The sequence below is a fragment of the Oratosquilla oratoria genome, chromosome 5 (assembly GCF_046742065.1).
Source record: "Oratosquilla oratoria isolate Oo_2021 chromosome 5, ASM4674206v1, whole genome shotgun sequence".
NCBI classification, from domain to species: Eukaryota; Metazoa; Arthropoda; class Malacostraca; order Stomatopoda; family Squillidae; genus Oratosquilla; species Oratosquilla oratoria.
The window spans coordinates 56,425,602-56,438,101 of NC_134781.1; positions in this window are offsets into that span (position 1 = coordinate 56,425,602).

Consider the following 12,500-nt stretch of genomic DNA (forward strand, 5'->3'; position numbering starts at 1 on the left):
CGAGTCTGAATTATTCTAATACCCTAGCTCATTTCCATTCGTACACTACCGGCCTCTTACAGGGCTCGGCAGCTACCCTTGGTCGTCCCGACCAATTCTTATTTCCCTCTTACAGGGCTTGCTAATATATTTCTAGAATAAGCTAATCTACCCTTGCGTAATTGTTAATCTACCCTCCAAAATACATCATTCATGCAATAAATTGTGAATAATACATAAACATAATACCTATAAATGTGAATAACATGCATCTCAATATATATAAGGTATTGAATTAAGCGGTTACATGGTTGATTTGCTTTGACAGAGCCATTCTCCGGAATACAACAAAGGCAATCAGTGCTGCCACTAACACTGAAAGTAAGGGTATGATAAGGAGTGGTAGCATAGGTAAATCATTTGAGGGAGATCTTGACAATGGTCTTCTCTTAATTTTCAAGGGAGGGGAGTTTTCAGGCAATGTGAAGTTGAAGGTTGAAATGTAGGTGTCCTCGGTTAAATGCATTGTATTAAGGGTATTAGAAATGGTGGAAATAGTGTCTGCATGCAATTCGCAGTTATCTTGAATAGAGACAAGACCTTCAACCAAATCCAATTTAGGACTCAACCCGGGACAATTTATTGATACCTTTGTCTTGTTAGGGAAAAACAGGTAATGAGATCCTTGTATGTTACAATGAGGGATCTGGTCTACCAAAATTCGTTGGTAATGACAATTGTTCATAACAGAAATATTCCTAACCAGAGAGGCTTCACATGAATTTTTCAAAGCTTCACGGAACACAAACATGGAAGAATGACAGAGGTAAAGATTCCTATTAAATCTTCTACACTCCTTCAACTTGTCATTAGAGACTCTGCTCTCCTTCAGATTGTCTACAGAAAGGATATAATTGATTGGGTCTACAATTGGAATATCTACTTCATAAAATGAACCATTTACCTTCAATGGGAAGGGTTTCAATTTGAATAAGTTAAATCTTTGGTTGGAAGAGAACGGGATTTCAATAATAACTGAAGTAACATTAAGGTAGGAGTTTAGCAATGGATAATATAATGCTATATTAGCTTCTTCAAAGAAAGGTTCAAAGTTCCAATCCTTCTTTGCTGACTTAATTACCTTTATAAGTTGAGGTATTGGAAGGAGAGAAGAAGTTACTTGACCCGAATTGGCCATAACTAAATCCTGTACAAAAGATTCCAATTGAACTTGCATCTCAGATAATTTCAATTGCATAGTATTGAGTAACAAAAATATTTGCATTGTACTCTCTTGTTCACTTTGTTTCAAGCTGAGATTCTCTAAGTTATCTGAAATATCAGAGATCATTTCCTCAATGTTTTTAATGCTTGATTGTAATTCATCAATTTTTCCAACTTTCTCCTTTAATGTATTTATTGAAATTTTCAAGTCAGCAAGGAAGGCAAAATTGGCAATTCCCAAACCAGCAAGAGCTCCTAAAGCCACTACTATTGCACTTCTCTTTTGTCTAACATTGCTTTTGAAATTTGAACCTATGATGTGCAATTTATCCTCTATTTCCTTTATTTTGTTTTCAAGTCTATCCTTAACATCTTTACTGGAAATGTTCTGTTTTAATATTTGCAAACTTTTATTAATGGAGTCCACATTTTCTTTAATTTTGGTTACATTTTTATAATCAAGAACTACCCTTACTACCTTATCAACCAAGATTAGGTTACCTTGATGATGTACCAATGCTCCAGGACGAATCGGATTCCAGTCCATGGCACTCACCAAACTTAATATTATTAATAAGGCAGTTTTCATCTGTAAAATACATCAAGATTAATATTCAACTCTTGAAAAATATCATTATAATATTCTCCATATTCTCCAGGGTTATCAATATTTATGCACAAAGTATTACTATAATCATCTTCATAGATCTGCAAGCTAATTTTCCTTATGTCATCTAAATGTCCTACCAATTCTTCTCTTGATTCTAGATGTTTAAGTTTAAACTTGTTTCCACCTGCAGAATCAATTACCCTATATGGACCAGTGTACCTTAGTGAAAGTTTATTATTGGGTGAGGTTGCTTTGACCATTACTAATTCCCCAATTTTCAATTCTAGTTTACGAGCTATTTTGTGCTGTTGTTCCCTCATCTCTTGTGAATACACCTGCATATGTTTCCTAACTCTTTGGTGAATACTTTGAAGAGTATTTATCCTATTGGATATATAATCATCCATATTATATATGGGTTTTTGCTCTGCAGTCAACATTTCATATGGCAGAGTTTTGTCCTCCCCAAAAATTATAAAATGAGGTGTATCCCCAGTTGCTACATTAATTTGATTGTTCAGAGTACACTTAACACAAGGAATCCAAGTATCCCAAGTTACACTATGAGGACTTATTAGTGTTCTAAGACATATAATTATCTTTTTGTTTAACCTTTCTACTACTCCATTACTTTGGGGATGGTTAACGAGTATATTGACTTTCTTGATGTGGAACACATTACATAGATTTTCCAAGATTTTGTTATTAAATTCAGTCCCATTATCTGAAACTAGGATGTTAGGTGTAGTAAAATTACAGATTATCTGATCATAGATTACGGAAGCAATAGTTTCAGCTTTCTTATTGATTATGGGTTGTAATATACAAAATCTTGAAAAATAATCAATAGCAACAAATAGGTATTTAAAGCCGTTCTCGGTTAGTGGTAATTCCAAAGTATCCATGTGAACTCTTTCCCAAGGTTTCTGTGGAATGGGATAGGTGAGTATAGGAGCAGGTTTTGGTGTATTTCCTTTCACCTTTACACATTTTACACATTTTTCTATATAATCATATATAGTTTTCTTCATACCTAACCAAAAGTACTTAAGTTGTGCTTGTCTATAAGTTTTATCCTTTCCAGGATGTGAACTACAATCACTATCATGAAGTAACTTCAATATCTCATTTACCAGAGTTTGTGGTATAACTAACTGATTTACTTGACCTCTAGAAATATCTTTCCCAATTACAAATGTTTTCCTATACAAAATTCCATTAATCAAATGAAATTCCTCTATCTTATACCCCTTTGGTAGCTTTGGAGGATCTCCTCTTGGGTTCATCAAATGCTTGATTATTGAATCACATGTCTCATCATCTCCCTGTTCTCTTATTAGCGTTTCTTCATCTAAAGTTACTAACTCTTCTATACTACAAACAAAATTAATCAATCCAGTCCCAGTCATTGGTTGACTAATGTTTCTAGAAAGTGGATCTGCTACATTCCTTCTACCCGGAATATAATTAAATTGAACATCATAGCACTGAAGTATCGCAAACCATCTAGCAAGTCTGCCTCTAAGATTCTTATGCTTAAATAAGTTCTGAATAGCTGTGTGATCAGTCCAAACTCTGATGGGATACCCTAGTATCATATCCCTAAAACTTTCTAAAGAATAAATTACTGCTAAAGTTTCTCTTTCAGTTATAGAATAGTTTCTCTCCGCACTATTACAAAGTCTGGATGTGTAAGCTATGGGTTTCCAAGTTCCATTTCTCTCTTGCATTAGTATGCCTCCTAACCCTATGTCAGACGCATCAGTACAAAGAATAAATTCTTTTTCATAGTCGGGGAAAATTAAAATAGGTGAACTTGTGAGTTTATCTTTCAACTTGTCAAAAGCTTGCTGTTGCGCAGGTCCCCATATGAACTTTGAGTCCTTTCTCAACAAAGAACTTAGTGGATTAGCAATGTCAGCATAACTTTGAATGAATTTTCTATAATATCCTGTTAATCCCAAAAAGCTCCTAACCTTGTCTACATTGGTCGGAACTGGAAAATTCTTGACAGCGTCCACCTTTGAATTTACTGTACTTAGTCCGTGTCTGTCTATCTTATGTCCTAAGTAAATGACACTGTCTTGCAAGAACTTACATTTTTCAAGTTTTACTTTTAACCCAGCTTCTCCTAGTCTTGAGAATATCAAATCTAATTTCTTAAAGTGCTCCACTGCAGTCTGAGAAACTATTAAAATGTCATCTAGAAATACACTGGCAGTGTTTCCTAACAATCCATCTAGAATAGTATTCATTAATCTCATGTAAGTTAATGGACTATTACATAACCCAAATGGCATTCTCTTGAACTCATAATGTCCTGTTGTAGTAGAAAATGCGGTGAACTCTCTTGAATCTTCATGCAATTCTATTTGCCAAAAAGCTGATTTGATATCTATAGTACTAAAATATCTATTCTCAGTTCCCAAACTTCTCAAAATGTCACCGATAATGGGTAATGGTAACCTGTCACGAATGGTGTGCTTATTCAGTTCCCTGTAATCAATAACTGGTCGCATAGTCCCATCAGACTTTGGTACTAGGATCAACGGAAAATTCCACTCACTTTTACTATGTTCAATAATATCCTGTGATAACATTTCAGTGATGAGTTTATCTACTACAGCTAATTTAGAGTGAGGAACTCTGTAGGCTGGTATGTAGATAGGTTGTGTTCCTGGTTTTAACTTAATGTGATGTTTTAAAACAGTTGTTTTGCCTAAGGCGTCCCCCGGCAAAGCAATTGCTTTTTTATGTTTCATAAGCAAAGCAAATAAAGCTTCATCCAACTCAGGGCAATTAGTTGATTGTAATAATTCTTTATATCTATTTCTTAAGTCTATGCCTTCTTGTACTGAACAAATTGATGAAGTTGGTAATTCTATCTCCTCACTATTCTCATTTAAAATCTTAATAGGTTTAGTACACACCTGAATACATCCTATTTGTGTACCTTTCTTTAAAACTATCTCTTTATTCATAGTATTAATTACTAATACTTCTACTCTGTTCTTATTTGTCTTATAAATCCCTGAGTCCCACTTCAATCCTTTAAGTTTAACTGATTCTGGGACTGTAATTACTTCAGAGTCTACATTGATTCCTTTCAAACACACTTCAACCTTATTAATTGACATGGGATGTAACAATGTCGACCTTGTTAATCCGCAATCTGCAATTCTCAAGGCATCTGTGGTTAATAATTTAGTAATCTCTGGGATTTCCTGAACTTCTGAGTTGGGTTCACAAATTGTTTTACTTTCTGTAGGGTTGGACCGCTCGGCCTCGCTATCTAGGATAGAAATGTTATCTAAGGATTCATTGATTCCTGTCACTGGTCTTAAGTCTGGTTGATTTAAGAATGGGATTAACTGTGACTTCACTAAAATTCCTAAGTCAGCAGGACAAATTACCATGTTTTCTTTTCTCATAGTTGCAAATCCTATCAATAAATCTCCTGGAAAAACAGACTCTTCTACCACTATCACTGGGATGTACAATTGTTCATTTGTATATAAGGCAACTTCTAGCTCAATCTTGCCTAATGTTTTTAACTGATTTCCAGTTACACCTTGCAATGTATAACGGATTGGTTCCAACATTTTCACTCCTGGGTTCAACTGGTTTAAAACTTTACTAGTAATTACATTAACTACAGACCCTGTATCAATAAAAATTTGAATAGGCTTATTGAACACTTTACCCGCAATGAGAGGTCCTACAGAAGTTTTACCAACAGTAATTATCAGTTTGTCAGTTTCTTTCATCTCCCTTGCATTCCCATATTTAACACAATACCGCCTATCGGTATATATATGGGGAGGTCTGAAATGGTTTATTCTGTGTCTGGGGGTTTTCCTCTTAGCCCTGGGGGTACCCGAAAATTTCGGCACTCATGAGTTCTGTGTCCGATTTTATTATGGTAAATACAGAATGGAGGGTTCCTACATTGATACTCATTGTGACCTTCGTATTTGCAATTTCTGCAAATAATCCCATAAAAACATTCTTGTGCCTTGTGTCCCCATGCATTACAATTAAAACAAAGGATTCTGGTATCCCTATCCCTAGATGGACTTCTAGCATGCCGCCTATGTCCTACTTCTGTTTTCTTAAACTCTCTAGAGTTCCTATATTGGCTTTGTTGATTTATAGGCATTACATATGGGTTTATTGTTCTGGTCTCACTGTATCCTTGAAGAAGATAATCTACTTCTCCTAAACAGATATTTGATTTTAAATCTTTGTACAGCCTTTCTGCTGTTAAGTCATCAGAATTCTTTGCCAATAAGCTAAATGTGATCAATTTGATTACCTGTGAGATTTTCATCTTCTCACTAGATCTTTCTATCCAGTCTGAATCTTTCAAGATAGAATTCATGTCTTTTGACCATCTATCTAATCTAGCTAAGTACTCTGTGTCAGTTTCACTTGTCCTAACTTCCTTAATCATTTTTACCAATGATCTAATAGGATCCTGATCACATTTGGACATGAAATGCTTGATAAATGCCTTCTTATAATCATCATATTGATTAATTGATTCCATTTGCTGGAAGTTAATGACAAACCTCGCCCTTCCATGCTCTGGATCTATATTCTCCTTGAGAATCTCAATCTTACGATTCTCGTTTGTTATATTTTTACTAACTATAAGAGTGTCAATGAGGTTTAGGAACTTGTTTACACCATATGTGTTAGACTCTCCTGTGAATTTTGGAATATTTGTATTTGATGTGTGAATTTCGTGTCTCAACACGTTAGAATTCTGAGGGGTACTCATACTTTACTAATACCTTGCTTTAGCCTGGCTGCTTGCGATGTCGCTTCGTGATGTCAATGTCTGGTTTGACGTCCTTCTACGGTCTTGTCATTCCTCAACGACGTTGTTCCTCCTCCATCACACAGTCTGCCTTGAAGACCGCCTTGTAGATGATGATCTCCTTGAAGAATCTTGAAGAATGCTTGTTCCCAACGTAGCAGTTACTTGAAGTTGTAGATTTCTCTCGTAGTCGTAATACACTCTTGATTTTGGTTGTCTTGTTCCCGTAGACTTCAGGCGCCACTTCTCTTCGGAGGTGTTTAACACCCAGATCGTTCATCCCACCGCTGCCACCACTTTCACCTCCCCTAGTCACCACTGTCACTTAAATTTGACTTGTAATATCACTCGTCTCGAGGCCCCTTGCCTCTCGTTACGTGAGGTTCACTAATATTCAAGTTCCTCTTAAGTAGTAGGCCCAATGCCTTCTTTTTCCTGTAGTCTCACTATTTTCTAGGCCCCATGCCTATTCCTCTCGTCCTTTGGGTTAATAAAAGGGAGGTGAATTTTCTTTCTTCTTTCACTGTAATTTCACCTTCAGCTTACACTCGGGATCTCTTTTCTCTCGTCTCTACATCGTCTCCTGATCCTCTCTCTACACCCTCTCTATATCTTCTCCCCCGAGATCCCGTATCGTACGCTGAGCTACCTTCGTCTGACGTCACTAATTTTTCTAAACCAATCTTCGGTGACTTCTCAAATAAATGTCACTCCTTATGGGCGTGACTTTGAATTCCTGCACCAATAGTTTTTTTCCTCCTTCTGCACCTTGCACCAATCCGGAAAGCCATTTCAATGCCACTAGCAAAAATTGTTTACCTCAGCATTAGTCAAACGAAGGTAACCTGCGCTTACAATGTTGTGATTCATAAGCGATTATAAAAACAGTCACCACCGTCGGTGTGTTTACATAGACAAACGTCGCCCTCACCTAGACATAACATTGCCCTCGAGCAGGCGTCGAGTCTGAATTATTCTAATACCCTAGCTCATTTCCATTCGTACACTACCGGCCTCTTACACTCCATGAATGAAAAACATGAAAAGGCGTGGAGGGGGGAGGGGGAATCCCTAGGCCTACCCTCTCTGATCTATCGAATCATTTACGATACACAAGAGAAACTCAGCGGCGATATTCTTGTCCCACATCAGGCTCGTAGGTAGGACGTAAAATAGGCGACGGGGTTATTTCTGTTGTAGAGAATTTATCTACATGATTTTGTTTTTATATATATTTATACTAAAACGTCTTATACAACGACACGTGTATGACACAGTATATATTGTTTATTTACAATTTTTTGTCATTTCAGTATCTATTAAGGCATTATCATTAATATCAATTTAGTTTTCATGATTTGTTCCAAGGGGAACACCTTATACTTCCTCCCCTCCACTCCCAACAGCGTAAACATGAAAGGATAAAAAAAATCGCCTTCTTTTGTCTACTACTGCCCAGCGACCCACCCGCATTTACATTAGCCCATTAGCGTGATGGTCGTAGTTCTTTTCAATACGTTCGAAATATTTTTTCTTAGTTTTTCTTCCGATAAATCCATCCAAATCTCTTCCACCCTCTCTGTCTCTCTCTCTCTCTCTCTCTCTCTCTCTCTCAGTCTCTCTCGTTTTTTTTTTTCTCCGCCGTCCCTGCCCACTGGTTCACCAGATCTGCCCCATTCCATTTCTAGACGCAATAAACCTTCGAGCGATCAATAGACATCAGCTGTCCTGAAAGCCAATGACATTGATCATCAGTCCTTCACCTGAATATAGATTTCCTTTGACATACATAAACATAATAGGCACATTGGTAATTGATGAGTGCCTTATGCTCGGTGCCCGGGTTCGAGACTTTCGCAATGGCTGTTGTTTGGAGTGGGAAGGGTGGCTGCATGGGGGCTTGCTCGGAGAGACCGTGGGGGAGGCGCCGGAGTGTGAGTGAAGCAACGCGTTCCCTAGCTTATGCCCTATATTGATGATGACTTACTGCATATATATATATATATATATATATATACATGGATGCCATCGTATCGTGCATGATTTGATTCCTCGCGGAGCTCCAATCCTCCCTGCATTCTCTTCCTCCCTGGGCCTGGGCCAGCAGGAAATCCTTTTAATTAATCCCGGGATGGGTAACAACACCTTCAGGTCCGCAAGTGAGATAAACCTTCGCGTCCATTAAGTCCCGGGGCCCGGTTTCATTCAGCTCTGCAGCGTGATCATGTCATTCGCTTCCTCGACATCTCGCAGTCCATGAAGCTCTTCGTCCTCAACAGTGTGGTGGTATTGGTATCGTTCTGGTCAACGACAGGTGGTTTTAGTCAGCTGGGCGAGTGGTTAGATCGTCCACAGAATTCATGGCTGAAGGGGCAAGCTGATCGATCCTGTCAAGAGTTGTTTGGAGTGGGAAGGAAGGGTGTCTGCATGGGAGCTTGCTCAGAGAGACCGTGAAGGGGACTGGCGCCGGCGTGTGAGTGAAGCAACGCGCTCCTTGGCGTATGTCCCCAATTAATGATTATTATATTTGCGTAGAACTACCGTACAGAGTCAAAGATCTTAAAACATGAGTAAAAAAATTACTGTATCTACTATATTTGTCTAAATCGGGGAATGTGGTGGCCGAGCGGTCTAAGTCACCTGCGTATGGTGGCGAAAAACCAGAAGTGGGCGGTTCGAATCCCGAAGTGTCCGCGCGTGACGGTAGTAGGAAGGGCAGAATACAATCTCAAGTCCCCAAACTCCGACAGCGGCTGTCATGCCAATCTACCTCACGGAGCGAGTAACACCACTATTTATGTAGCAATAGGCTTCTTTCCCCTTATAAGGGAGGTGGCCAGCCTAAGAATGCATCGTCCCCTACTCATCCATCCCATTACCATCCGTCACCCATTTGCATAATTTTTATTTTACCTCCTTCTGGATGAAAGGCCATCCCTACACACCTGCCCACTACCTAGATCAGAAGCAACGCAGCAAAACACAGCAACAAAAAGAGAGAGAGAGAGAGAGAGAGAGAGAGAGAGAGAGAGAGAGAGAGAGAGAGAGAGAGAGAGAGAGAGAGAGAGAGAGAGAGAGAGAGAGAGAGAGAGAGAGAGAGAGAGAGAGAGAGAGAGAGAGAGAGAGAGAGAGAGAGAGAGGAGAGAGAGGAGAAAGAGGAGAGAGAAGAGAGAGAAGAGAGAGAGGCGAAGCTGCTTGAAAGCCAATCCCCCAAAGGGACAGCAACCGCGGGCCGCAATCGATAGCTTCTCTCCGCAACAAGTCTGATGGAAAAGTCGCGTCGTTATTTGAGGTCTGTGACCGACTGACTTTCTTCTCCAAATATCAAAGACCAGTCAGTCAAGGCTTTAAAAAAGTCGTAACAAAGGATAAGCAAGACAAAAGGCCTATGTATAATAAGTGTGGAAAGGTGAAAAGAAATGCACTTTGTAATATGTACTTGTACTAATACGTAAATATGCACAACTGTTCATAACTGGGCCATGATTTACCATATATACGCAAAACACAACTTACTTTGTTATCATATCGATCTTTTTTTTATAAAAAATTGCCTTAATAATAAAACAAATCCTGTTATGTATAAATATAATGAATATTCGACAATCAGCCTTCGAGCGATCAATAGGTTTAGGTTTTCGCTATGAAACGAATACAAGTGTGTTATGATGGTGTGATGAGTACGAGGCAAAACTGAGTAATGACCCCAACCCGCTGTTCACCTCGGTCCTGAGGTGACCGCAATAATGGACATGAACTGTCTAGTGTAAGCCTTATGGTCTCTTGCAGTCTCCTCCGTTTTTATGTTCTTATGTTCTCTTTTGTTCTTATGACCTCAGCTTCCTCTTGGTATCGTCACTGCAAAGGCATACCTGTGTTCATGTACGAATTGTCCCTGACCACTTGCAAGGTTGAGGTCCGGGCGAGAACAAAAGAGACAAGGATATGAGGAGGAGCAACACGAGATGGAGGTGGAGGGGGACGTGGGGATGGGTGGAGGGGGGCACAAGAGGTGATAGGGCGTGTGACACCCCTGAAAAAAAATGGCGTATCTTGAGAGGCGGGACGTGGCCGAGAGCACAAAACGGCCCTGTGATAGCACCTCGCGCCGATTGTGACCTTCTAAGGGCGCGGTAATCCTCCCCCCACCACGGTGAGGAACACGGCGCCAAGAGGAATAAAAGTACAAATATATAATATTTTATGGTCCATCGCGCGACTCTTCTGCGCGCATTTGGTCCCTTTGGCGAATTGTTTGTTTTGCCGGTTCACGGTTCCACTCACGCGGCGGATTTGTGTCAGTGTTTCTTAGTGTATCGTGCGAGGTGTGTTACGAGTGGGCCATCAATACTACTATCGTTATTTATTACCATTATTATCATCTATCTGACACAATTCTAAACAACCATCTCCTGGTGTTACAGACATGCACACACCCTCAAACACACAGTACATATATATATATAAGTATATATATATATATATATATATATATATATATATATATATATACAGTGTGTTTATATTTACATATGCACGTATATATCGTATGTAAATATATATGTCTATACACACACACACACACACACACACACACACACACATATATATATATATATATATATATGTGTATATATATATATACATACAGTGTGTTTATATTTACATGTGCACGTATATATCGCATGTATATATATATGTCTATATATATATATACATATATATGTATATTATATATATATACATATATATATATACATACATACAGTGTGTTTATATTTACATATGTACCTATACATCGCATGTAAATATATATATATATATATATATATATATATATATATATATATATATATATATATACAGACATATATATTATACATAGGTAATGTGTCTTTACCTTCAACATATGTACCTATCGTATATAAATATATATGATAGGTATATATATACAAACAGTCAAATACATAGTGACCTGGCCCATTCACAACATGCATGTTGGTCACACGATGAACCCCAAGATGTTACATTCCCGTCCAAAGCCGAACGACAAGAACGGGATCGACTCTGCCAGAGGAACGATTTCATGAGTCGCTTGATCAATCCGATATTCCGGACTTTCCGCAGAACTGCCGAGACTTTTACGACTCCGGGGCGCTCAAAAAGGCGTTTATGGCCCGGGAATAGAAGGCATACGCACATGTATACGTCTGTGTACCACACACATACAAATAACACACACCGAAACACACAGATACACATACACAGAGATTTATACATCCACAAACACACAGATGTACATACATATACACACGCACTTACATATACACACAAACACGCACACATATACACACACGCATACATACACAATGTACAGACACACAAACATACACATACAAACACACGCATATATACATACACACAGGCATACATACACAAGTACATACACATACACACATGCATATATAAATACATGCCTACACATACATACACACTAGAACACACACACACACACACACACACACACACATTAGCATACGCACAGTGAGTTTTATGTCCCTGTGTGTGAACATACTGTACATTTTAGCAGATATCCTTCCCCCAGCATTGGCGACAGCCTAGCACCCCCCATCCCCTTCTATTCCCCCTCTTCCTGTTCCCCCATGGCACACAAATCCCTCGATCAGCGCCGTCGCTGAGCCCCCCGGCTGAGCCCACCTTGGCTCACCGGGTGTGATGTCTCCTATTAAACCTTTTGCTCCTGTGCGGGGGGTGCCACGGAAATGAATCAAGTCCTCCCGGCGGCAGTCAGATGGGAATGGGAATGATAACACACGGTTAGAAAGGGATTCGTCTGTCCAAGGC